The sequence below is a fragment of the Opisthocomus hoazin genome, chromosome 16, assembly GCF_030867145.1.
Source record: "Opisthocomus hoazin isolate bOpiHoa1 chromosome 16, bOpiHoa1.hap1, whole genome shotgun sequence".
Classification (NCBI taxonomy): Eukaryota; Metazoa; Chordata; class Aves; order Opisthocomiformes; family Opisthocomidae; genus Opisthocomus; species Opisthocomus hoazin.
This window is the reverse complement of record NC_134429.1, coordinates 12,920,282-12,946,137: the sequence shown is the minus strand read 5'-3', so window position 1 is coordinate 12,946,137 and position 25,856 is coordinate 12,920,282. Positions and strand designations below refer to the sequence as shown.

The window sequence follows — 25,856 nt, the reverse complement described above, 5'->3', positions numbered from 1 at the left end:
CGGAGATATTTTTTTTGTCTCAGAGTAGGGATGGTGAATTTTTGGTGCTGGGGGAACCTCTTGTCCCCAGCCCCCCAGTTGCAGCCAATCTGCGGTTATCTGTTGGACTCAGGGTCACAATTTGACTCAGATTTCGTTTCATTTGCACAAAGACTCATTGACGCCCGGGCCTAATGAACATCAATATTCTTAATGACAAGGAAAAGATCTGTTTTATGGGACTCCAGACAGGCAGCGTCTCCGTGCTCCTTCTGCAGATTCACAGGAAAATAGCCCCAATCTCACACGCATTTGGGTTACCACTGTTACAAAGTTCAAACCCCAACCCCCGAGGAAGCTCTCCAGCTAACAGCATCTTTCTTGGGAACCTCTGTCAAAGTTTTGCAGAATTAAGTGCTGTGCTGTCTTCTCAGCCTGGCTTCTGTGTTTCCAATAAGCAATCCAATTACACACATTCTTTCTTTAGAGTTGTGATGATACTGTTGGTTTTCCTGCCAAATGATTCATAAAAACATGATGGGAATTTTTGTTACTTTTGGATTTTTTTTGTTTGTTTTTTTTCCCCCCAAAACTAAAAATTCAAAGAGAAGTGTTCTGGAAAAAAAAATGCTGCAACTGAAACATGAGATTGAATGGGTTGCATTTGTCAGCTTCACTTGCACTTCTGTTTTGTTTTGGGGGGTTAGGTTATAGGGTTTTTTCCATATAATTTTGCATTTCTACCCTCAGCCTTTTGCATCTTTGGCTACCAGATGTGTCCCACATTGAAGAATTATTTCTCCTCCCTAGAGTGAAATAAATGCAATCAATATGAGTATTGCTCTCAGGGCCTTGAAATATTACATTAATGTTCCATGTGGTGACATTTTAGCTGGAATTTTCAAATACATTATGATGGTTCAAATTAATATTTATCAGATCAGCTTTTATATTTTGCAAAAGAGAGAGAGGGAGAGAGAGAGTAAGCATTATTAAAATACAAAATGCAGATGAATTCCAAAATCGATGGTCCATTTTACCAGCACTTTCAAGGGGCTGTGTTTTGCTTTCTGGTTTTGTTTTTAAATTTATTAGTTTTACAGGCAAATCTATTTATCTTCCTTCATTTATTTTTTTTCACCCATTCAGGGTTTTTCAGTTTTTTCTTTTTTTCACTCTTCTTTATTATCCCAAAATGTAAATTATGACGTTAGCTAGGGTTTTTTTCTTTTTTTCTTTTCAGTGATTAAATCTGCTACATGACATCTTTGTCCTTTCTATAAATTAAATCATCTTTGCTTTCCACCTTTAGCCACTGCCAGCAGCAATACTCTGATTGCCAGCAATAAAAGTCCTCACTTTACGGTCTTTATTTCCTACACAAAGCAAACCCCCCCTCCTTCTTTCTCCTGTGCTTATGGTGCTCTTTTTTTTTTCCTTTTTTTTTTTTTTTTTTGCAAAGGGGGTGGTGGGACTAACTCCTGTTTTCAATGTTTCTCCATAAACAAGAAATTTGCAGAGAGAGATTGCAGAGGAAAAAAAATCTAAACCACATTCCACTTTATTTCAGTCATTCCTAAACAGATTGTTCTATGAGGTGGAAAATCCAGGCAGATTAATGGTGTCATTTGTTTTGCTTTTTTTATATTTCTGTCTCCCCCCCCCGCCACTTTGGTTTGGTGAAAATGTTTGAAAAGTACGTTTTTTAGACTAAATGCAGCTTTAAAGATTTGAGGATTATCAACTGAATTTATTTTGTGGAAACAATGCTGCTTGCAGAATAACTCTCCTTTCCCCCCACATGGAAAACTGTAGGAACTGTCTGGGATCTTACAGCATTTCCTTAAAAGCTTTTGCAATTCCTTCCTAGAGGAGAATTTTTGGAAGGGTAAATTTTCCGGTTTAGAACTGAACAGGACTTCCAAACTTTTCCCACTTCCCAGCTTTTTTTTCTTGTCTCTGAACTAGTTTTACCGTAAGAACATCTCATCAGTTTCTGACATAGACAGCCACAGGAAAAAACCATGTACATATGTGTGTGCACGTGTGTGTGTATATATATATAAACATCTTTATATACGCTCACATACGCACACTTGCGTGCTCTGTCTTTCTGTCTCTGAGTGTATAGATGTACATACTCCAGGCTGCCCTTCCTATTTTCCTTCAGTGCTGATCTGGGCAAAAGAACGACAGGAAACTTAAAAAAGAAAAGGAGGAGGAATCGATTGTTCGACCCGCACTTGAACTCTCCTGAAAGAGATAAAGCAGAATTTTCAATAGGTCCCCTGCCCTTTTCACCAGGAGGGAAAGAGGAGAAGAAAAACAAGAGATATTTATATGACAGCAGCTGCTGAAAATAGCATTTCAGAGCAATAAAAAAAAAAGGCAAAAGAGATTCAATGGTAAAAAAAAACCCAAAACCCACAACAACAGAGAAACTCTTTTTCTTGTGCTCCCCAACAGGCGCATGAGCGGCTAGTCCTGGAAATGCATGCATGCCTCCTATAGATCTGTTTGAAATTATAGTTGTCATTGAGAGTGAATTTATGCTTCTATTGATCTGCAAAAGGAAAATATTAAATGGTTTGGTTTTGATCTTTAGCTGACCTCAGGGTCAAGGGTAGCCTAAGATTAGTATTCATAGAATTCATCACCAAATTGTAGTCTGCATCTACTTTATGCAAACATAGGGAAAACATCGAAAGATAAATACAAAGCAAAATGACAAACAATTTCACCACCACCCACCCCATCAAAAAAAACAACCCTCAGACAATAAAACCAGGGAGATACATACATGCACAAACCCAGGTAACTGCACACAGCATAGACGGGGGAAACGGAAAGAAAATACAGAGAAGCACACAGACAGAGCCAGTGAATTACACACACGGGAAAAGACGCACGACTCGGAACAAATATCAATGCACAACTGTACTGAAACATGCCCACAAGAACACTCAAAAGCAAGTGCAATTGAACATACGAAGAGCAAAATAAATATAAAAAAGGCACTTCTTTTATATGTATCTACACAGGAAAAAGGGTGCTCTTGTGGTGAAAAGGAAAGGAAAAGAGTATGTTCACAGATTCTTGCACAAAGGGAAAAAAAGGAGCAAGCACAAATACAGTTAAACAGGTGCACATACTGATATATGCTGACAAACCTAGTGATACACAGTTGTAAACGTGTCATGACACATACAGAAATGTAGACACTGCTTCTATTAGGCATTGCGGACCTCCCTTGTTCTTGGTAGGTACTGCACAAAGTTAGTGAAATAATAAAGAAAGAAATATACTCAGGTACGAGTAAAATATGCTTGCAAAAGTCCTCCACTGTCAGCCCAGTTGTTCAGAAATTCAAGGCACAACGCTCATAAAAGCAGCAAAGCAATTTCACTTGCTGACGGACATTCACAGGCACAGGGAGATCTGTTTACTCACAAGGAGAGTGAAGCCTACTCACAAGCGTTAACAGTCCAGGCTGTCGCAAAAACACTTCTGCGTGTACATAGTAAGTGCCATTTGTGCACAAAGGAAGAATCTACTGAGAAATGAAAGCAAACTCAACGAGCAGAAGGCCCCAGTCCTGTTTATGTAGTCATCCCAGAGACAGAGGAAAACATCTGTAACTGTGCAGACAAAAACACAACTGCACAGAAACTCAGTTGGGCACCACAGGATGCTCACCAGCATCCTGAGAAACTTCAGTAAAAAAACCTTGGTACTTTCCAGGCAGACACAGAAAATACTCAAATAGGCGAGCAGGCTAAAAGATGGTTTCTTAGCTGTTGCCAAAACTATATCCCATGTAGTCTGGCAGCTGATAGCTAACATAGCTGGTTTGCACTTAGTGTCTGCTTCTGTAGTCTCAGTGTCACTGAGTACGTGCAAGAAAGTATGGAGCGCTTGTAAGTCTGTAAAAATGCATGGTGCAGAACTAAAGCATTGATATTTATTTTTATAATCGGTTTTCCCCCAAATATAGTTTTTTGACTAAAGCAAGTGTAGTTAAAAATCTTTTAACACCTTTTGGTGTACAAAACTGCAACCTGAGCATTCAACAAAAATATAATCATATTTCTTTTTTGTTGTTTCTTTTCCCTGCTATAATTAAGACTCATATGTTAATATAAAAGTTTCAACCAACTGTGAGTCCCACCATACTTTGTACCTTATAATTGCATTGCTAGAAAGGAATGTCCTGAAGAGCTTGCACTGCAGCTAGAGGAGCAGAGAAAGGAAGCAGGAGTATCTCTCATTTACCATGAAGCCCTGAGGAAGTGACATGTCCAGGCTAGCCGTAGAGTCTTGGCAGAGCTAGGAATTGGAGCTGCATCTCCTGATTCACAGGCCATTGCTTCAGAAATGAGATCATCCTCCTTTCCTGATTTAAATACACCTTAGCATGGGCTACTGGTCATTTAGTATTTGTGTTATCCAGTTATGAGACCCAATGAAAACAGTCCTAAGTAGGAACAGTTTTTGAGCTAAACTTGTGTATAGGAAGGGCTAATTGGAATATGTCGGTATAGCTGTGCTGTGGGAGCCTCTTGGCTCTGACCTCGTTTACCTGGCCTATGAATGCCTTAGCTATTGCAGCTTATACCACTTCCACAAAGGAAATAAACTCTACCACCAGGAGTATTATTTTGTCAGCATAACCACCTGTATGCTTGGTCTCTGGCAGTGCAGTTACACTGGAAAGAGTCATAGTCCCAACACTAGACATAGCTATACAGGCAGTACTTCCAAATATAGACCTGATCGTAACAGCATCTTGGTGTGGGCAGAGATTGCAATGAGCACGGCTGTGCAAGGCCCCATTGGCGAAAGCCGAAGGGTGTGACAGCGCTTGGCAGTGGGGAGGGGAGAGCGTGCCAGGGAGGAGGGCTCTGTTGGTAGGTTCTGGGAAATAACAGAGCATGGGAAGATGCAGTAGTATTTGCTGCAAAAGTGGCAAAGGGAAGGGAACACCACAGAGATGTCAGTGGATTTCATCTGATACGGAGCAACATGCATTACTGGAGGCTGGTTCTGTATGTCACTCATCATCCATTGCATGAATCCTCTGAAGTCAAGGAGAGTGTGGCGTGTGTGAGCTGTACAGCCTGGCCCTTACTCAAGGGCAGATCTCCTGACAGTGAAGAAGCAGCACTTACTTGTCATGACAGTAGGATACTCTTTATTACAGCTGCAGGACAGAGCTGGCCCCTTGCATGCTCTGTTCAGTGGATCGCTATCTTCTCAAGGTGATGAGGAAATTATACGTTGCAATGGCAGCATTTCCAACGATTCTCCTCACAGTGGGAAAAGTCTTCTGTACAGGTTAGGTGTACAAAAACGGTACATCCTGTCCTGACGCTACCTTACTAGCATGAAACTTGTCAGAGATACTGGCTGTTTTGATGCTGTGGGTAGAGGAAATACAGCTAGCAGAGTAGAGGAGAAGGTGAACACATTTTTCCCTGTTTGTTCAGTGCCTAGCAGTTTTTAGGTTGTATTACAGTAGTCTTGATTCATCTACTGAACTGAAATAAATATATATACTGGGCAGCTGCTTTTCCCCAGGCTGTGTCACAGAGTATGGATTCAATCATATTTTCATCCTTTTGGCAGATAGAGGAGGAGAAAGAGTGTGAAAGAGGGAAGCAGCAAGGCATGGAGGTGGAGGTGGCAGGAGAAACTGCTGTTGTCGTTTCTGTTTCGTTGTTTACTGTCTATGACTTTGTACAGCCTTTAACTCCACCGTTTGGCAAGAGAGCAGCTGGCACCACTTGCCTCCTTTGGAGTGCATGTGCTGCCTGGAGAAAGACAGCCCAGGTTAGCTAATATGGGAAGAGATGGGATCTCCTCCCACTGACAATGTGGGCTTGGAGCTTCAGACAATGTTGAAAACCTCTTGGGTCTGAACTAGCCCTCTTCCCCTTGGATCTCTCATCCATTCACCATTCTGCTCCTTTTCTTTTTGTGCAGGTTTATTTCAAACAAACTCCTTTAGCTTTGTTCCCCAGTAAAATACCATATAATCACTTACTGATCTCCCTCCCATCTTCCCTTTTGCCACTCATGGAGAGCAGTAGTTCCCTCTCCTCTCTGTGTTAATGCTGAACCAGTTTCCCCAGCTCATGTGCTGTTTTTGAATGGTGTTGAAAACTGGGTCCTTCCCATTTGTCATTGTTAGATCTCCATAGCACTTTCTCCCCGTGTAACAGCTCTAACCTGAGTGTATTGACTGAATCCTAAATGGCTGATGGCCAAAAATTCTAGGTAATTTCAGTGGGACTTGATACTCTTCATTTCTGGTCATAACTTGATCATATAATTTGGCTGTGTACTCTTAAAGAGCTGCTGTGGCTGGTGGAGTCATTCTTATATCCATAACAGTTTGTAAAGCACTTAAGGGTACCTTTGGATGAAAAGCACTAAATAAATGTTCAGCAAGATGATGTTATTTATCCCTGTAATCACCTGTCACTTCCACCCAATTTTTGTTCCTCCCTGTCCCATCCAATCGGCCATATTATATGCTCATGCATATGGTCATGCGCTCATCAATCCACCTTTATCCATATGCAGAGACACTCAAGTGTTATGAGAGCTACACGGAAAGACAGATGCATGCATCTAATCCTTCCCTGCTCATCTCTCCTCATCCAACTTGTACAGACACACGGCAACATTTTTTAAGCACTTAAGTGACTTAGGATCCTAGGTTTAATTTCAGAGAGAGGCTTAGGAGTTTAAATGCCCCTGAAAGTCAGCGAGATGTGTTCTCCAGATTACAATTCCTCAAGTCCGTAAGCGTCATATTTTCAAAGTGCTCTCTTTGTCTAAAGATTCAGATAGGTACCTTGTAGATTATCAAAACTGTTTAAGATAGGCACATAAATCCAAATGATTTTAATGTAGCCTGCCTTGAAAATTTTAAGACCCCTCTGGGCACTTATCTTTCAAAGGCATCTAAATCCTTTTGAAAAATTAGTACCAAGAGCCTCTAAGATCCTTTAAAACACAGCTCTTACGTTACTTGCCCATAGCCAAACATCAGAAGAGTGACTCCTACCTTAGGTAAATCCATACTTTAACGATGCAGTTTACAAAAAAAGGTTACTCTGGTATCTGCTTTAATTAATGAATACAGCATTTGGTGATCCCAAAATCCTGTAAAAATATGGCATGAAAATCCCTTGTCAGCTTGGGCTGCAGTAATGGGCCTGTGTGGGTCCTGCCCCCATTTCCTGGGCTCTGAGAACAACACTGGCTCTCCCTTGTTCTCAGCAGGACCTTCCCCTGTGCCTCTGGGACAAGCCAGCCAGCAGCGGTGGGGAGAGCTCTGCTCGCTAACGTCTGGGTGTGGGGTCCCTGCGTGACGGGATTAGGGTTGTAGTGGGGACGGGATGCCTGTGCTGTATACGAGCCTCAACAGAAAGTTATATACAACCCTATTTGTTATAATCATGGAATGACTTCGCCAATAACAGGCAGAAGGGCATTCACCTGTCAGAATCCCCTGGTTGGCAATATTTCTAGGTAGGATCCTGACTAGCTGCAGTCAAGGAAAAGGTTTGTGGAGAGGGGTTGATGGCTCTGGTATTTGAGCAAACTCGTTATGTTCAGCAGTCACTGGTGCTTGGTTCTGGCATCCCACCACTTTATACAGGATTCTGCAGAAAAATCCTGTAAAACAAACAAACTTTCCAGGAAAGAAAATGCAGCAGAAAATCCTGCCCCTCTTATAAATTATGTCCAAGTAGGCTGAGCTGGCAAGAACGCCTTGAAGTGTGAAGTTGCTTCCATTTTATGGCTAGGAGTTCCCAAGAGACCATCTTCTTGCTTCTTAGTTTTTTTTTTTTCCTCTTGAAGTTTTTTTTTGTCAGGGTGGAGGGCAGATACTGTGTGCATGATTTGGCTGGTAGGGGCAAGAATCTGTCAGCAGAAAAAGGGCCGTCAGCAAGAGAAAGTGAGCTGCAAATTGTCCATTTCTAAACTGCTTGTTCATCTGACACTTGTGAACTCAGAAGCCACCTGTTCAGCCATCAGTCACCAAGTGAAAATGAAGCTTTCCTTAAACCAAGATTCTGACATATACAGAAAACTAAAAAGAGAAAAAAAGAGAGGAGAAAAGGAAATTCTTTGAATTTGCTCTACTGTGAAATGAGAATAGAAGCTAAAGGTAAAACCCAAGGGAAGGTTTTTATTTCCCCTTCTCTCCAATCTGTAATATTATAAGTGCTTTTTCAAATAGCCACACAAACAATCAAAAAAATCCAACACCTTTCACACAACATTTTTGCAGAAATCTGGAAGTGTTTCTGAAGACAGAAATTGCCACCTCCCTCCCCCCCCCAATAGTGGCAGATTTTTGGGGTGTGACTGACTCCTAGCTAAAAGAACACTCTGCATGTTAACAAGTGGTGTAGCTCTTTGAAGTTGTGAAACTGCAGAGTGGATTAGCTGTGATACCAAGAGCAGAGTAGGCTTTCCCCTTTCCATGCAAGGTCAAATTAAGACTGGACGAGCCAGCAACCCAAAAGTAGACTATAGTAAGCAGCTGATGATTTTTTGCCCTCTTCGGGTGCAGTGCATTCGCCTCTGAAGGAGAATTTCAGGGTAGCAGCCAGCAGGGTAGACTCTTACGTGCGAAGTTTTGCTGGCTGACCACAGAGCACATAGCCCGTGTGCCTGATCAAATAGCTTGTTAATTTCATCATTTCAGACTTTTATGGTTTTTCCAGTTGCTGCTGCTTTTATAAACAAGCATTTCGGTGACCTTCCCCTCCGGACATCAGCGCATTCAGCTCTGCAAGAATCCCAAGCTCTGAAAGTTTATAAATAAGCCTTCTATCAAGTTCCACAACAGGTGTGACCTCCCCCCCTGTCCTAAAACTGAACAGTTTCAACAAGCAAATAAAGACTGCACAGTCCTGTCTTAAAGGGGAAGCACTCTGGAAAGTGGTTTATAGGCCCTGATACTCTCAACAGAAGGCCTGACCCATCTGCAAGAAGGGATCATGTGGCCAGTCTGGGGAATCCTGTCCCTTTTAGGTGGCCCTTTAAGCAAGAGTGAGAGACACAGCGTGGAACAGTGCTCACCATGACCTGTAGCAGCATGACATTCCCGGGCTGTCCCATGCACTGACCCCGGAACTGATTCTGGTAGGTTCTGGGTGCTGTGTCTGCCTGGCTGAGACAGAAGATTTCTAGGAGACCAGAATCTCTCTGTTTCTTGGGGTTCTGCTAGTATGGGGTTCCTGCTAGTATGCCGATGGCATGTTGGCAACGCTGAGAAGGAAGGAACAGGTCCTGTTGTGAGCTGCAAAGTGGACAGCCTCATACTTGTCTGGATTTGCTTAAAATGAGACTGTTCTCATTTCTGGTATACTGCATGCATTATGTCTACTTGTCCTTTTCTGCTTACTTCAAAATGGTAGAGGGAAACCAGGGTCTTGAAAAGGGGAAACTGAAATCTGAGATTGTAGTTTCTTCCTGTGAGTGAGCACCTTAAAAGCTGAGATTGAGACAAAGATGAGGCTTCCATCTTTGTATGAGAGTCGTATCGGCACTGCTTCCCTCCATTTAACCGCAACATAATCTGAGCAGAAATGGTGAAGTAGGGTCAAGTGAGGAATTCACCTATGTAAACTAGTATTTCTCTCTCTCTGTTCTATGAAACTGCATGGTGTTTTCTGTTTATTACATGCATAAGTTTGAAAGGAAACCAAATGAAGTGTCTAAGTGGGCTTCTTGGTGTAGACTTAAAATATCTCATATAAAATAGCAGTATGGTGTTCAGTGAAAAGATGCTGTGAAGTCATTAAGACACCAGGGCATTGGGGGCACTTTGGTTCCATATAATCAGTGATAACTGGGTCTCAGTACCATTGTGGAGGAGACTGGCTATAACCACTGAGACAGGAAAATACCCATTTAATTAGTACAGCTGAAGCCACTGTAGCAATGAGACAGGAAGGCCCAATATGCTCAGTGCAGTGAGAAGGAATCAGTACAATCCGTATGACAGGGAATACCCAGTACAATCGATGTGTGCTACAGTGTTTTGAAGCTAGTGTGGTGGTGTGTTATGGGACACACAGAATAATTCCAACAACCGAGAAGTTTAGTATGGTCAATAGACATGAGGAAACCAATGTGATCAATTGGAAAAGGGATTGAATGTTAGCAGTGGGTGTGGAAACAATGATAATGATCTCATCAATGGGACATCAGGTCTTCTGGCTTTCAAGCCTCATGCTATCCATTCTTGACACTGAAAATTGCTTTAAAGAATATTTGTTATTACATATATCACACAGTTTGCAAAAGTGTGAACACAGTGGTGTGACATAGAAACAGTGTCAGGTTGCTCCATCATTATGAATTGCACTAGTCCACATAGTTCAGGTAAGTGAGTGAGTGGAGCGTAGGCAAGTGTTGAATTTGAGTGAATTTTATCAGATGTAGGGAGTTGGTGGTGCTGCAGGTCTCATGCTGCAGTCCCTTTTCTGCAACATTGTGGAAGGATTTGGTTCTAAGAACATCCTAAGTACCCTGCGGAGAACAGTAAGAGCAGCCATTTGGCTCATGGTGAGCCTCGTCCCTTCTAATGCACTTGCAGTCCCCCAGGGCCACGTCTAATTACTGCTCAAACACAATAGTTGCAACGATGCATCATGCCAAAACCATCCAGAATAAGCCTCACACAGTGGGATTTGTTGTCAGTCTTCCTGCTTTTTTTTTTAATTTTTCTTTTTTTTTGCGCAGTGCTGGTAAGAAAACCTTTTAACCCCCATCCCTATTCAGGGATCTGCAGTATCTGCATCTCACTGGCATCTGTCAAATCCCCAAGAGATTCTAAAGAGAAGGTTACTTCTGAGCTCCATGAGGATCACTGGATATTTTCTACTTTGGTGAAGAGAAAGTTCCTTCCCAGGAAGTCTCTGCACACAGAGGCTTTTGGTGTGGGCAGATTTTACTCTCCACTGGAAATCAAAGTCCAGTCCTTCCCTTCAACTAAAGTCAGCCTCTGGACTGAAGTCATCTGTAAGGGCACTGAATACCCTTTAACAGGAAGGGAGAAGCTCCATTCAATGATAGTGTCTTTGAGAAGGCATCTAATGTGTATATAAGCTCCCATTTAAAAGAAAACTTAACATTTCTGTTTGCTGCTACAAGAGCTGACCTTAATCTTTGCTCTGTCTGAACCCTTCCTCTGACACTATAAGCCCTGGTTGTCATCCCCCCCAGTATAGTTTTGCCTTCAAAAATTATCATTGTTTCTCAGGGATTAGGGTGTGGCCACTTACAGCAAACAAAGATAATGTCAAGCTTGCATGCAGATATATGGCTAGAAGTACACACATGGATGCCTGTCTATACACGTGTATACAGATATATATGCAGGAATGCATCGCTATACATTATCTGTACATGTATAGGAAGGTAAATGGATATATACAAACTCAGCCTGTGGTAGTTTGAACGGTTTCAAGCATAATGCATACCCTGGTGGGAGGAGTCTCGCTGGTTAAGATATTCTTTAATAAACAGATGAAGTTATCTAAGTGCAGGGAGGCCCAGCACTGCCCCGCAGGCAGTCCACAACACTTCGGGATTTTACCAGTAATGGCCCCACAGGGGTCAGAAACCTTTTCAGAGGAACTAGTGAAAGCTCACATCCATTCGCCAGCACAGGTGGCGACTCAGAAGCAGAGTCCAGTGCAAGAACTCCCAAATGTAAGGAAGCTTAAAATCTGGGTTCCCATGTCATGACTTAAACCTTACACAGTTACACCTGAGGCTAAAGCCAGTACATAGTCACAGATCCAGACAAATTTGCTGACTATTGTACCATAAGGCATTGACCAGTGTCCTGCAACAGCATGAAGAAAGATCATGTAACTTCAGTTTATGTGAAATCTGAGGGCTAGTAAGTGTGAGGGCTTGCTCACATCTGGGTTTCAAGTCCAATCTGTAGCGCTGTGGGGAGCTTCATGTTGCATTACAAATGAAGAGATGTGCAGGTGTATGAATGCAAAACCAGGAAATTTAAGATGTCTCTTCTCTGTTTAGTGTACTTTGCATGGTCTGTACTGGTGTGAATGGCAGTTGGAAGAGTGCAATGTGAAGAAAATACACCCGCAACACAGAAGCTCTAAAACATCTCTGTAATATGGCCAGAGAGCCATGAGTGTCCAGGAGGTAAGCCTAGATTCAGAATCCAGTGCTCTGAAATCTCTGGTAACTAGCAAAAGCATTTGAAAATAAATATAGACATAAATTAAAATGATACCATTTTTGACAAAGTAGACAGTAGTTGAAATATAATGAGGCACTGTAGAAAAATGCCCCTCCACCAAGCGAGCACTTGCTGGGCGGATTAGCCAGCATTCCTTCTCCTCCATTGAGTGGTGTCACAAGCTAATAAATATTTCAGAATTGGCTGTATTCAATCCAGCCCTTGTCCCGGTTGACGTCTGTTCTCTCAGTTTTCAGAAGGAGACAGGTGCAGAAGGATGAAAAGGGATTTAATTACTAAACATCCCCTACTCCCAGAATCCAAACACATGCTGTACTGTACATATACACCACACCTACTGTACTCACAAGCACATATAATACTCATGCACACAGAGTCACACCTACTACACTCTGCGACACACACTTATTGAATCCACATTGCACACAGACTGTGTTTTGGAAGTAGAGGATTCACATTGCATTGCACCCATGTCTTTTGGCCATTGGGCGTGGAAGGTACATGTGTGCACTGAAGTTACAGCACATATTCCTCCTCTAGAGCCACACACCCAGTTACAGAAATGCTGGAAAAACAGAACTGCCTTGTTTGTGGCCAATCTGTAAAAGAATAAGGATTACCTATAGCTGCCTGCCAGCAGATCTAAATTTTTTTTTAACTTCTTGTGCAGAGTGTCGTGCATTCAGTCCCTGCCTCAGTTCGGTTAGCGATACGAAGAGTCACGCTGTACAGCACTACACTCATGCTGTAGCCACCTTATGGTCCCTCACCTGCAAAGAGTACACTACGTGCTTACATACCTGCCACTTATTTACCATATTAATGATTTCTATTTAAACCCCTTGCTCTGATACAACAAGTGTACAAAGGCCCTAACCGTAACCTGTAAAACTTCTGTTCTTATAAGGCTAGATTTTCAGATACTTTGCACACACAACTGAGGGCATTTTCAAGGGCTCCCATTTAGACACCACACAATAAGCTAGGGAAACGGTGCTGCTCATTCAGCTGTTATCTGGATCACTGCTGTGGGGATGTTATCTTCTCTTGCAAAGACCTTCCCGCTGTTTGGCAGGGAAGATCTAGTAGCACTTTTCATAGTATTGATAGTCTTAGTCTGGGAGTTGTGGGCAAATTTCAGTGTGAGACCTCTTTAAACTTCCCTGGCACTTTCGACTACAAACAGGATACTCCTTCATCTCCTGTTCCAGGCTGCGCTGGCCTAACTGTTCCTGTGGGTTGTTCGGCAGCAGTTGTGCTCCACCACGGAGACAGCTGCGTGGCAGAAAGGGCAGTGCTAGGCAGCATGGCCAAGTTGGTGGAGTCTCAGTGGGGGCTTAGGAGATAACACGCCTTCCTCAGTTCTGTCCCTCGCCCATTGGAAGAAGTCAGGTCATTTTATGCCAGTTGCCTCAGTTCCATCATCTGTAAAATGAGGCTAGTAATATGAACTTCTTTTGGAAAGTGATTTGAGATTTACTGAGCTAGCAAGTACTTGTCTGGGTAGTCTGTTAGAGTGCTTTGAGATCTCTCTGAGTGACTCCTGAGTGCATCGGTGCGATATATTGTTGTTAACAGCTACTTGAGACAGCAAAGAGAAATAAAGGAATAGAGCTGAAGAAAGCGAAAGTTGGGTGCTCCTCCAGTCCTGGTCCCACTGGAATTGTACTGTTGACTCCAGTCTAAGCAGGATTAGGACCTAGAAGCTCAAGTGATAGATGGTAACAAACACCAAGAAAATCAAAAGTGATGGATGATGAAAGCAAATGGTTCTGTGTCTGGGCTAGAAGGGGTTTCCAGATAATGTATCACTTAGGTCAAATACAGAACACCATTGGCTTTAGAGCTAGGTAATTAGCGTATCAGAAAATTGGGGGAAATTATGTATGTTTTTAAGATGGGCTATTAAAGCAGGCCATGAATTATTGAGAAGGGAAACTGCTTTCTTTGTTTTATTTAAGTTAACCTTGGAGAGCAGAGAAAGAACATCAGGATGATTTTTTCTGGGACACATGTTCTATATAAGAGCACATGTGGTTGCCATGATATTAGGTCTCCCACGGCATCTCCATACACTGCAAACACATGCTTATATGCACGTATGTGCGTTCATGCATACACACACAGCAGAGTCTGTAAATATTCTTGCTACATGTGCACAGTACATATATGCACATGCATGCTTGTTATCTTTTATATACAAAGCTCTGTAACACTCAGAATAAAAGCAGTCAGACCTGGTATGTATCACACAAATAGTTGGAATAGTGTACTCAAATGTTGCACATAGAATAACATGTGATAAATATAGCCTGTTCCCACCATGCTTACACTACTTGAAATAATTCTGCAGACTCACTTATAGATACACAAATATTTTATTAAAGTAATCTCAGGTTTCATATGCATCCCCAAATTGTAATAAAAATTTCATACTTTTTACATAAATATTTGTGCAAGTTATATATACTGAGCAAAAGTCCTGTGCAAGTTCCTGTATGACCCCATATTGAGATCTACAGTAACTTGTGAATACTTAGCTTACAAACTTTGCCTGTGTATCTACACATGCTTGCCTGTACTCTGTGTGTTTGTATATATTCTACTGATGAACTGCGTGCACTCAGTACAGAATTCTCTCTTTCACATAGCAGTCTGTAGAATGGTTCAAAAGCTGAATTGGACCTCCATTTCCATTTGACCAGAGGGTTTTAGGAAAATTTCCGTGGAACTCCATTTCCATTGAAGTCTACAGGGTTTTTCTGGAGGAGATGAGCTGCTCAGTTAAAAACAGGAGTGCTAATTAAGTTGATTCCACTGTAACTCTCATGGTTGGTTGACTCTACTGTCTGCGTGACCATAAGAGTGTTAATTTGATTTCATGTATAAAGTGTGTTTGTTTCCCCAAACTGCTCTGTTGGTCTCTGATTCTTCACATACTTATACACAGGCTTCAGTTCTGGTGCAGGAAGAGCCTTTTTGGCCTCATTATGACTTCATGGGTTCGCACAACATTGCTTATTGCCAAGTGCCACCTCAAATTTTGCAGAATCAGAGCTTAAAACTGCTTTTTTCTCTACAAGACTGCCCGGCAAAAGCACCTCAAGGAGCAGTTAATTTAAACAAGCAGATTCTCACCATTTCATAAGTGAAATAAAATTTTCCTGTAATCTGGGAAACGTAAGTGGGACTGCAGGAGTCCAAAGCACTTTTTTTTGGCACTGGTGTTTTCATTGGCTTACTGCTGCTTGGGGGAGTTGGTATGGACGTAGGCACCACGTAGCCCCTCGTCTTGTCTTTGGGCCTTGTGGTTGCTACTGTAGAGCTCCGTAACAGCCCAAATCAAAGGTTTATATCTATGCATCCTGGAGCACTGAGAAAATCAGATGTGACTCCAGTTTTTCTCTTGGTACCCATCCGTCCTAATTACGACCCATATTCTGCACTGTAGCTGGGAATCTGGGTAAAATCTGTGACTGCTTTGCGCGTGGAGCAAACCGCAGTGAGGATCATTCCTTTGATTTCAGGGACCAGGACAGGCTTGTGGACTGCCCAAAGTATTTGTGTTTAAATCAGGACTCTTTAGCAAATATTTGTGCCTTTTTTTGTTTTTTTTAACATTTACCACCTATTCCAAAACAAGAGATTGTGTGATACATTAAGCTACAGTTTTCTAGCAGGGGTAACATGGAAAGAACTAACTCCCTGCCTTCAATCTATTTGTAAAAGCACAAATTTAAAACATTGCAGTTTCTTTCTTAAACAGGAATCTTCTCTGGCACAGAACTTTTCTGTCTGTGGAATGATCTGTTTGGTTTCCTTTTTACCTTGGAAGGGAGTGGATGTCTCTCTTGTTTCTGCATGCAACAGATTGACATTTATCAGAATGGAATTTGGAAATGTTCAGTTATGAAAACTTTGAGACTTTTGCAGAAATGTTCTTATGTAAAGGATGAGGCCCAGGAAGTAAGAATTAAATTGCAAGAAATAATGGGCTTAAATTGCAGCAAGAAAGATTTAGGTTAGCCATTAGGAAAAACTTTCTTACGATAAGGATAGTTAAACACTGGAATAGATTGTCTAGGTAGGTTGTACAATCTCCATCAAAGGAAGATTTTAAGAACAGTCTAGGCAAACAAGAATGATGTAGCTATAGTTGGCCCTGCACAGAAGTAAGTGGCCAGACTAAGTGACCTCTAGAGCTCCCTTCTAATCTTCTATTCCTATGATATCAAGAATCTAAGATTTAGCATTGCTAGGGTTATAGCTAATACAGCAATGTGTGCAGTGGGATGGATGGATGGTTGGGTATTGAGGACAGATATATACTTTCTCACATTAACACTGGTCATGGTTATGGTCCATCTAAATTCCAGTGCATTGCTTAGAAAAATGTGCCCTTTAATTTCCTAATAAAACAGCTGGGTAAATTCTTCTACTTGCAGCTAAAGAAAAAAAAAAAGAACACTTGAAATGAATTTTTAATACAGATTTGAGTGGGATTGCAGCAGGCGCTTCTGATCTGATAATTGCACTGGATCAGCCAGAGTCGTCATCTTTTTTTCCCATCAGAAATTTTGTGTGAGAGTTTAGCGCTGGTGAAAGTTCCCAGGCTGAGAGCTTGGGAGGTCTCCAGGTAGCTCGAGAATGGGGAGCAGCAGCTCCCCAGTGAACAGGATGGGCAAGGTCATGGGCAGCCACCAGCTGCCGATTCTCATCCATTTGCATCCAGGCAATAGAAGCAAGGTCAAGCTGTTTATTTAGTCAGTGGCCTCTACTGAAATTGCCAAAAAGAACAATAGCACCTACAGCATGGAGCATAGCCAGCTAATAGGAACTAATGTCCGACCCCTCTCCGCTAAATAGTGACTCGGCTGAATCCAAAGGACCAAACAAGAAAAAGACCTCTGTATGTTGTTTGGAACACAGGTTTTTTCCTTCGTACCTCACTTTCAAAAGTGTAAGTATTGTAGGAGCTACTGTCTGGGGAGTCGCTGATTTTACAATGCATGTGAGTCTTTGAAAGGCTCTTCCCTCTAGGTAGAGTCTCTATGAGGACTGTCACAGGGGCTATGTTCAGCCTACTGAGGCTAATCTTGCTGTTCCTTGGGCAAACACAGAGAGGTACACTTGCCTAGACGGCCTTTCAGAGTAGAAGCCAGCCTAGACACTGTGATTCGCCCACTGGGGCAGCCTGTTTTCTTCCTTGGCTTTGAAAGGTTAAGGCTAAAGTTCACTGGGAAAAAGCTAGCCCTTTTGAATACCTCTTGAAAGGGTACTGGAATAATACTTGAGATATATTCCCTTTCTTTCTTTAAGACTATCCCAGGCTGATTACACCATCTTACTGTCTTTCCTAATTGACACTAGAACATGTTGGCCGGTGTTGCTGTCAGTGCATCCTACTAGTGAGACAGAGCTTGGGTCAGCCAAAGAGTGCTTTTGTTGGCTTGGCATGGCTTAAATTAGTTTCTTGAGGGAAATCAGCTATCTTGGTAAAAGCACTTTGGTTCCTGTATCACTGCAGCTACACTACAGCTTTTCGCAGTGTAGAAATACAGTTAAAAAATCATGGCCCTAATTGACATTACCATAAATAATTTCTAGCATAGACCTGGCTCTGAGTGAATGGGGAAGTACAGCAAGAAAAGCCTCTGTGTCCTGTTACGAGCTGCCCTAAGCCAAGTCTTGCCTTGAGATGCTCCTGCGGCCTCGCAAGACAGAGCTTGTGAGACTGGTACAACCCCCAACAGTTGGGAATGCGGTGGTAAACACAGAAGGGGAATTTAGGCTGAAAACCCTGGCAAACCTGTGTTGTCTTCCCTGTGATTTCCTGAGCGCTTGGTTTTTTCCCTCAGCCTGACAACACTTCCAATAAGACAGTCGTGCTACGAGATGAAAGGGCAAAGATTCTCTGTGCCTCACTCCCTGGTTTTTTCCTTCTTTTTTTCTTTCTTTTTTTTTTTTTTTTTTGTGTGCCATTCTGGAGAGCCATTGGCTGCTGCCTGAGATATCCTGAGAGATGCGGCAATTAATTTTCTTTTAATCAAGGTCGGATGAAGTAAATTGGTGCGGCTCTGCAGCCCCTCATTTTCTGTTTTTGCAGTGATGCAAAACAAATATGATCAAATTATGCTCCTTCTCACCTTATTGAATTAGGAAGCGTGACTGATCCGGGAGAGCTGAGATGTTATATACTGTACCAATCCTCACCATCCCCCCTCCCTGACAAAGCCATCGGGAATCTTTTTGCAGGTTTTTTATTTCAAGTTCGGAGGGAAGTGTGGGAGTGGGTGTGGGTGGTGGGGAGAAAGTCCTATTTATTTTTCTTAGTCAGTGGGGTGAAGCTGTATATTTCACCTTACGGTGATGTGTGAGTAATCACAATAATCAGGTCCATCTGGGCTCAGGAATAAAATCTGACAAGAGGACAAAGAAGTTAAAGAGCAGGCCTGCAAAGAAAAGGGCCTTTCGTCTGTTCCGACAGCAGGTCTTACCTGCGTGTTTGTCTGCCTGCCGCGTGTGTAGCTGTACGACTGGTGGGCTCTGAGGCACTCAGCTGGGAGCAGAGGGCCGTGCGGGGCTCCTTCCAGCTCTGCCACTCACTCCTTCTGCAGCCTTGGGCATACCGCCTTGTCCCTCTGTGCCCCAGCTACCCTGCCTGTGCAATATGGGTAATGAAGTTTGCCAGGAGATTCGCAAATGAAAAGCATTACATGAGAGCTAAGCATTATTTGCACTTTGTTAGCTCTTAAGGACTATTTTGTGTTAATTTCATTGCAGCATGCCAGAGGAAAGAGGAAGAAAAAGAGAGATACATGCTCACACACAGAGCTGTCTCATGGAGATTTTGCGTATAGTTAGTTTGTTCATGAATGTTATTCCGACTGACAGCATCCGTTTGCTCTTCGTATATGGAGAAACATTAGAAATGCTGTGATCAATACCACTATGGACATACAAATTGCACAATATATATAGTCCTGTAACCTACGGCTGGGAGGTCTCAGCATTCAGCAGACTGAGGCTGCTGTGCTGCTGTTTATTTCAGAGGGTCTCTCTGCGTGGGTAAGGGCTGCAGGAGTAGGCTCCTGTGGTCAAAACTTGTAATACCCTTGAGGGAATAAAACATGGAGATGCAGCAGGAAAATGCATAATGAGCGGGCTAATGTGTACACTATTTTTCTCTGAAAGAAACTCAAGGTGGTTATGAGATTGACCTAAAGGGATCCTTTCCAGCGTGATAATCATAGAAATGGACAGAGAAGTCTCCTGGGAGGGAGGCAAATATGTAGTCCATCCTCTACCCTAAGGCAAAATCAAGTGATGACTGAAATACGAACTTTCCTTAAAGGTGTTAAAGGAGCTGGCCCAAGAGAGGATGGGTCAGCAACAAAAGGAATTTAGGACTAGATCTCACTGAACTGTGAACTAGTACTCTGGACACAGCATGGTGGTCGCTGCACAGCTAATCTCAGTTGGTTAGATGATCTCATTGATACCTTTTGGCTTCAGAATTTACAGTTCTATTAGAAACAGGGTACCCAGTAGATACACTGGCTGGAATTTAGAAAAAAGCAGGGCAGACTGAGCAAGGCAGTCAGTCCTAACTCTGACTGGGATGCAACAAATTAAAATTCCTATTTTGGTGAGAACCTAATGACACTAAGAATCTCTGCTAGTCAGAGCTTATCCAAGCAATGCCTCTTTGTGACCTTCATAACATGCTGAAATGTTGCTCTGGAAGTGATTTGGGGTGAATGGGGAAAAGCATGCCTTCCTGTGTTACCGGAGCCAGTACCTGCTGCATGTCAGCCCTGCAGAGCAACATCAGCTGAGCATCCATTTCCATGATGGGAAAACATGGGAGAGCTGAGCACTGCACAGGCTGGCAAAGGTGTAGGCACCTAGAAGGAAAATTTGGCAGTGTATAAAATACTTTCCTGGATGTGCTGTGTGATAACAATAAATATAAGTTATTTAGCTTTGGGTTTGTTTTTTTTTTTTTTTCCTTTCTTTTTGAGAGAGAGAGAATTGGAGAGAATGTACTTAGACTGTAGATTTCAATTTATAGACTTTAGCTGACCTTTTTCACCCTGACCCTTTTCCCCATCAGGTCAATCTTGTTCAGATTGTACTGCTCATTCTGCTGAATCAGAGCACGAAACCAATCCCAGTCCAGGTTGATAAAAAGAAAGGGAGGTTTGCAACATCTTTGTCTATTCATTAGATTGTCTGTTTAAGCACAAAACATTATCTGTTTGTCCATCTGAAATGTTTTGTACTGCTGCCCATCAGTGTTAAATCTTAAATATCCTGGCAATCACAAATATTGTGCAGGGTCTCATGAAGGCTTGTTTCCCTGCCACAGCTATAGAGAACTTCACTTGATGTGGGGTTGTGTTGCACTGGGTGAGAGCAGGTCTGGGAAGAGGAGTGTGATGAATGTCATCTTAGCTAAAGGAGAACTGCTCAACCTCAGTTCCTTAACAGGGAGAAAGGAAAAAAGAAAAGAGGTAGGAAACAAAAATTCCTTTTGGGAAAAAAAAACAACCAACCCCCAAACTAAGAAAGTCCTCATCCTGGCAGGCTTAAGGAGAGGGCAAAGATACACAGGAGAGAGAAAACAAGATACAAAGGTAATACTATGGAACATTTTCTTTTCCACATTCTTCATTTCTAACCACCTTTATTGCTTTGTTCATTAATCCTGCAATCTTTTCCTTTCTTTGAGACACTTCTCTGAGGTGTATGGCTCATGACTGCAGTCAGTGTTGATCGAAACTCTTCCCAGCAGGAGGAGGAGAAGACCTGAAGCTCTCTTTGGTCTTTATAAAAACTCTGTTCCTTCAAAGGCTGTGGGTACAAAAGAGCTTTTGAAGCAAACTCTGTGTACCAAATTACAGACTAGACTAGGACCCTGGCTGTAATTAATGACAATGCTGAGGGAAGGAGATATGTCTTGTTATATGGGGTAAGTTCAGGATACATCCAACAGAGCATAAACAGAAACAAGCCCTGAAGAGGAGTCTCCTGTGCTGGTAGAGATTGGAGGGACTCCTTGAGGCATTGGACAAATAGGATTAACTGTCTTCTCCTGTCTCTAGCCCTCCTGGGTGGCTATATTCCTTAAGACCCAGAATATCTCCTTTATGTCTTCTCTAAGTGTATCACTTCGCAATACCAATTGCTAACATCCAGCAATGACCCACATGTCTACGGACCTACTGATTTAAGCCACTGCAATTTCCTCCTGCAGTGTTCAGGGTAGCTCTCTACTCCTTTTACTTCCATGTCCTCTGTCTTTTGTAGTCTCAAATCTTGTTCTTTCCTCTTACATTTTTCCCCTGTTCCCTCATTTTTTCATCTCCTCGCTGCAGCAGATACGTCCAATTCCTTTGGGGGCGGGGGACGATGGGGACAGCGACACAACCGACAATGCATGAACCCACCAGCTCAGCAGATTTTACTTGGTACTGTTTTGGCATCCAATCCTGCCCATATTTCTGTGAATCATTGTGCCATTCGTGATCAGAGCTCCAAATGAAACTCACCGGGAATTTTTATTACTCCAAGAACAGTGAAGCAATAGTCCGAACTACCAATCACTGGAGCTGGCAGGATGGGGCTCCCAGGGGATTGCAGGGCAGCACAGCTTTAATTGTCTGGTTTTTTTCCCTTTCCCTGACAATAGGAGACGAACCCCAACCCTCTTACAACACTCCCATCCTACATTTTCCTCCAAAACCTGAGATCCTATAGTTTCCATTAAGTTTTGGAATAATGCTGCCTTTGTGGCTGAAAATAGTTGCTGAATTTCTTGCTGAGAGTCTGATTGTTACAAATCATTAATAACATCCTCCACTTGGATTAGTTAGTAAGAACGCCTCATTGTTGTTGTCCCTAGATCTCAAAGCTTTGTGTGAAGCAGGTCAGGATCATTATTTTCGTTTCACAGCGATTATTATTTTCACAGAGGCACTAAGAGGTGGGATGTTGTGCCTAGGGGCAGAGCCAAGCATAGACCCCAGGTTTCCAGAGCCTCATTTCTTGGGCCCACACTCCTCCTTACAGAAGATGGCAAAGGACCCAGATTTTGCCAGGAGTTAGAGGCTGACATAGTAGAGGGCATCAGTGAAGGCTTGGTACAAGGAACAACAGAGAAATGCTGGTTGAGGCAAGCCCACACTGGTACAGATGCCCCAAGGAGCTCTGGTTGTGTGGATAGCTTGTAGCTGCTGCAGGCTGAAGCTCAGCCTCTTCCAGATGAGAAATGGAATAAGAAGGGATGTAATGCCGGGAAGCAAAGATCTACTCTGTGCCAGCTGTAAGTCCTGGTGAAGAGCCCACAGCTCATCTATCTCTGCTAGAGTGAAAGCAGCGGCTTTCATGGTTATCGTGGAGCTCCGCTACTCTGTAGGGTGAAGGTGAAATAACTGTCAGTAGGAGAGATCCCCAAACAGAAAATGAAAGAGTTAATGAAATGGCTTACCGCTTGAGGCAGACCCTTTCTGGTGAACACCACAGCTTATCTTGAGCCACCTTGTTTTGCTCCTGTCCTTTATGTGACTGGGATAGGTAGGTTGCAGGGAAGAGGAGAGTTGGGAAGGACCAGGCCCCCCCTCCCCATTTTTAGCAGTGAGTTTCCAGCTCGGTTTGGTGGTGGTGGCAGGGAACTTCCATCTGGTTGAGTGCTGTGTCAGGAGTTACTTTCAGAAAAAAGAAGATGGTATAGAGAGTTGGGATAGGATGTTCACGGAAGTAGCAGAGAGAGGCACAGGAAAAGGTGCTGCTTTTTGGGTGACTTTCATTATGGCAGAGAGGCCCCCACTGTTCTCACAGCCCTCTGGCTGGTGAGTTCCACAACTACCATCTCTGGATTAGGGGATGGAGAGAGTGATCTGATGCTACTGCTGTGCTGTGGGTCCGGCTTCCTCTCCGGAGAGGAATGCCCTTCACTCCACACGCAGGATTTTCTCTCGTCCCATTGAGAGTGGGCTCTGTGCCACTTCATACTTTGGAGGATCATTAGCAGAAATCATTAGCTATAATACAACCTCCCCCATAAATCTCCCCTGCACCTGGATCATTTGTCCATGCCTAATTTCCATCTCCCTAATTTTATGATTTGTCCCTCATTTGATGAGAGTTCCTTCCATTAATTGTGTAGTAAGTGCTTCCAGATAAAGGGCTGAGGAGTTGACCCCGTCTTGGAAAGACACAGTTTGGGCTTTTTTCCTGAAGGAGAGAGTCCCTCTGAAATATTCTTGCTTCCTTTTCAGAGGGCATCACTCCAAATCTTAAAGGCACCACAGCAGCTTCCCATAGGGAAAATGCCTCTTTCAGATAAATCCTGTTCGCTGGAGGTGCTGCAAGGCAGATGAAAGCAGCAAAACCAAGTCCAAGGTGTCCTCTGCCACAGTTAGAAAAGTCTTGTAGACATTATCCATACAATTCAATTCAGACCAAGGAATAAACCTCTGTTTTTCCCCCACTGGACCCCTCCTAATTATCATACTTTGCTACCCAAAAGCAATTCTATATCCTCCCACAAAAATCTCCTCTGCTGAACTATTCCATGTTATATTAGGCTGCAACAGGGATCCTTAGCCTGTGTGATAATGGACAGGGAGGGAACTGGTCGAATCAGTGGAAGAAGGGACTTAGCATCAGGCCTGCAGAGTTTTTTCCAGCTTTTCTGCAGACATTCTGGGTGGTCCAGAATAAGGCAGCTCTTTCTCGAGGCCTCCATTGCCATCTAAATAAGATGGTGATACTAGCAGTAGGGTGCCATGCGAGTTTAATTAATTTGCAAACGCTGTGAGATCCTCTGATGAAATTCACTGCATCAGCACAAAGTCATATTTAATCTATATTACATACGGAGATCCCAATAGCAGGAGCATCCCAAATGCACAGGAAAGCTGAACCAAAAAGAGGTGCACCCAAACTTTCTGAGCACCTCACTGAATAGTTTATGTCTCTGGCAACAGGAAAACTGTTCCAAATCAAAGTATCTGTCCTTCTACTTCTCACTATGCACGAGTGTGAAGCAGCTGAAATGGCTTATACTAGGAAAACACAACCCACTGGAGCATTGTCAGAGCTGAATTTAACACACTGGATCTGCCCTACTATGGTGACTGTATTTTCTTTCTCTCAGCCTGATCTCCCCCATCTTTTCTCATACCTGTCCCATATTTGACAAGGATGTTAGAAAATCCACCGAGATAAAGCTTGATCCAAATCTCAGTCCGAGAGTCCAAAAGCTTCCCTGGAACCACCAAGGCTGTAAATGGTGCAGGAGGCAAATCTGTCCGATTCTCAGCACCTCTCACTGTTTCCTATAACTGTTGATTTAGTCTTGAGGGTCTGTCTGTGACATTCTTGCTCTGGTGCTTTTTTCTCCTGAGTTTCTGTTCACTGCAAGGTAGTACAAATTCAGAAGAAAGGGCGTAGGAGAGGAGGGAGGTGCAGTGCTAGAAGCAGCTTGCACATTTTACAGGTAACATTATCTTTTATTGGCATCCTAAAAAGAATGTCAGGCACTAGAGTGGTGGTGTTTTTTTTTTTTTAAATTTCTGCTTCACTGCCATTCCACTGCAAGATTTTTATCACATCCGTGATGCCAGCAGAGGCAAGCAGTGCTCAGTGACACAACTGGCCATTCACAAGATTTCTGGAGACCTTTTGTCACACCTCTGGAGCAAACTGTGAAGGTCTCAACATCATTTCTGTTCTAAAACTGAAAATACTCCGAGACTGAGCGAGGCACAGGCCTTTCCAGCTGACTCTCCAGCCAAAAGGGGCTCTCTGCTAGTCAGCCAGACCTACTGAGAGAGATCTTCCCATTGTTTTACAAGTTGAAACAACCTTTGTAGCAGTTAACCATGACACAGGTATTTCTAGCAGTCATCCAGGCCATGGAGCGTTCTTGCTTTCTCTGAAAGTCGGTGAAGACATTTCTCTTGATGTCTGGGCCAGTAGGAACATTTTCACTGGCAAGTAATTGCTTTCTGAATGAAAGAGCTTCTCAGAGTCCAGGCAACTCTTCTCATTGACATATTTCATGTGACAGTTGACATTGCTTCTCATTTTCACAGCAGCTCAGTTCTCTTTGGTCAAAGTTTATGATAAGGTAAGACCTTTTAGACTGGCAGCAGAAACTCTGGTACCAATAGACTGGCCTTGCAGTCTGTCTTCTCTTTCCTTCCAACCTCCTGATTTTCCTAACTGCTTCTGAGGCAGTGGAAAAAAAGAATACAAAAAGTATGATCACTCCCTTTGCCAAACCCACCGAGGAGCAGGTAAGTCTGTTCTGTAAGGGCAGTTGCACTGTTGTCACAAAAAGCAGGAGTGAGAAAAGTCTTTGCCAGGTTTTGGATGGCATGGCTAGTTTCGGTTGTGAACTGGAGAGAACACTGCATTGTGACCGCTAGAAAGAGCACTGGTGCTGGAGCACTGTCATCTCAGCTCTCCAGGACTGCAAGCGCAGTTTGAAACCTGGGCCTTCGAGCCCCTGTGTGTCAGAGCAGGACCACTTCAGTGGCTCTCAGTGCAGTGGCTGCCACCCCAACCCCGACCCAGCCTGTGCTGTGAGTGCTCCAGAAGT

General features: G+C 43.0%; 1 protein-coding gene across 1 annotated transcript in view; it reads left to right on the top strand.

Annotated features, from left to right (window-relative positions):
• The first annotated feature begins 9,057 nt into the window (after positions 1 to 9,057).
• Positions 9,058 to 25,856, top strand: part of CASZ1 (castor zinc finger 1) — a 238,920-nt gene continuing 222,121 nt past the window's right edge. The window contains exon 1 of the mRNA XM_075437527.1: positions 9,058 to 9,144. The gene's annotated coding sequence lies outside the window, so the exon portion shown is untranslated. The remainder of the gene's footprint in view (positions 9,145 to 25,856) is intronic.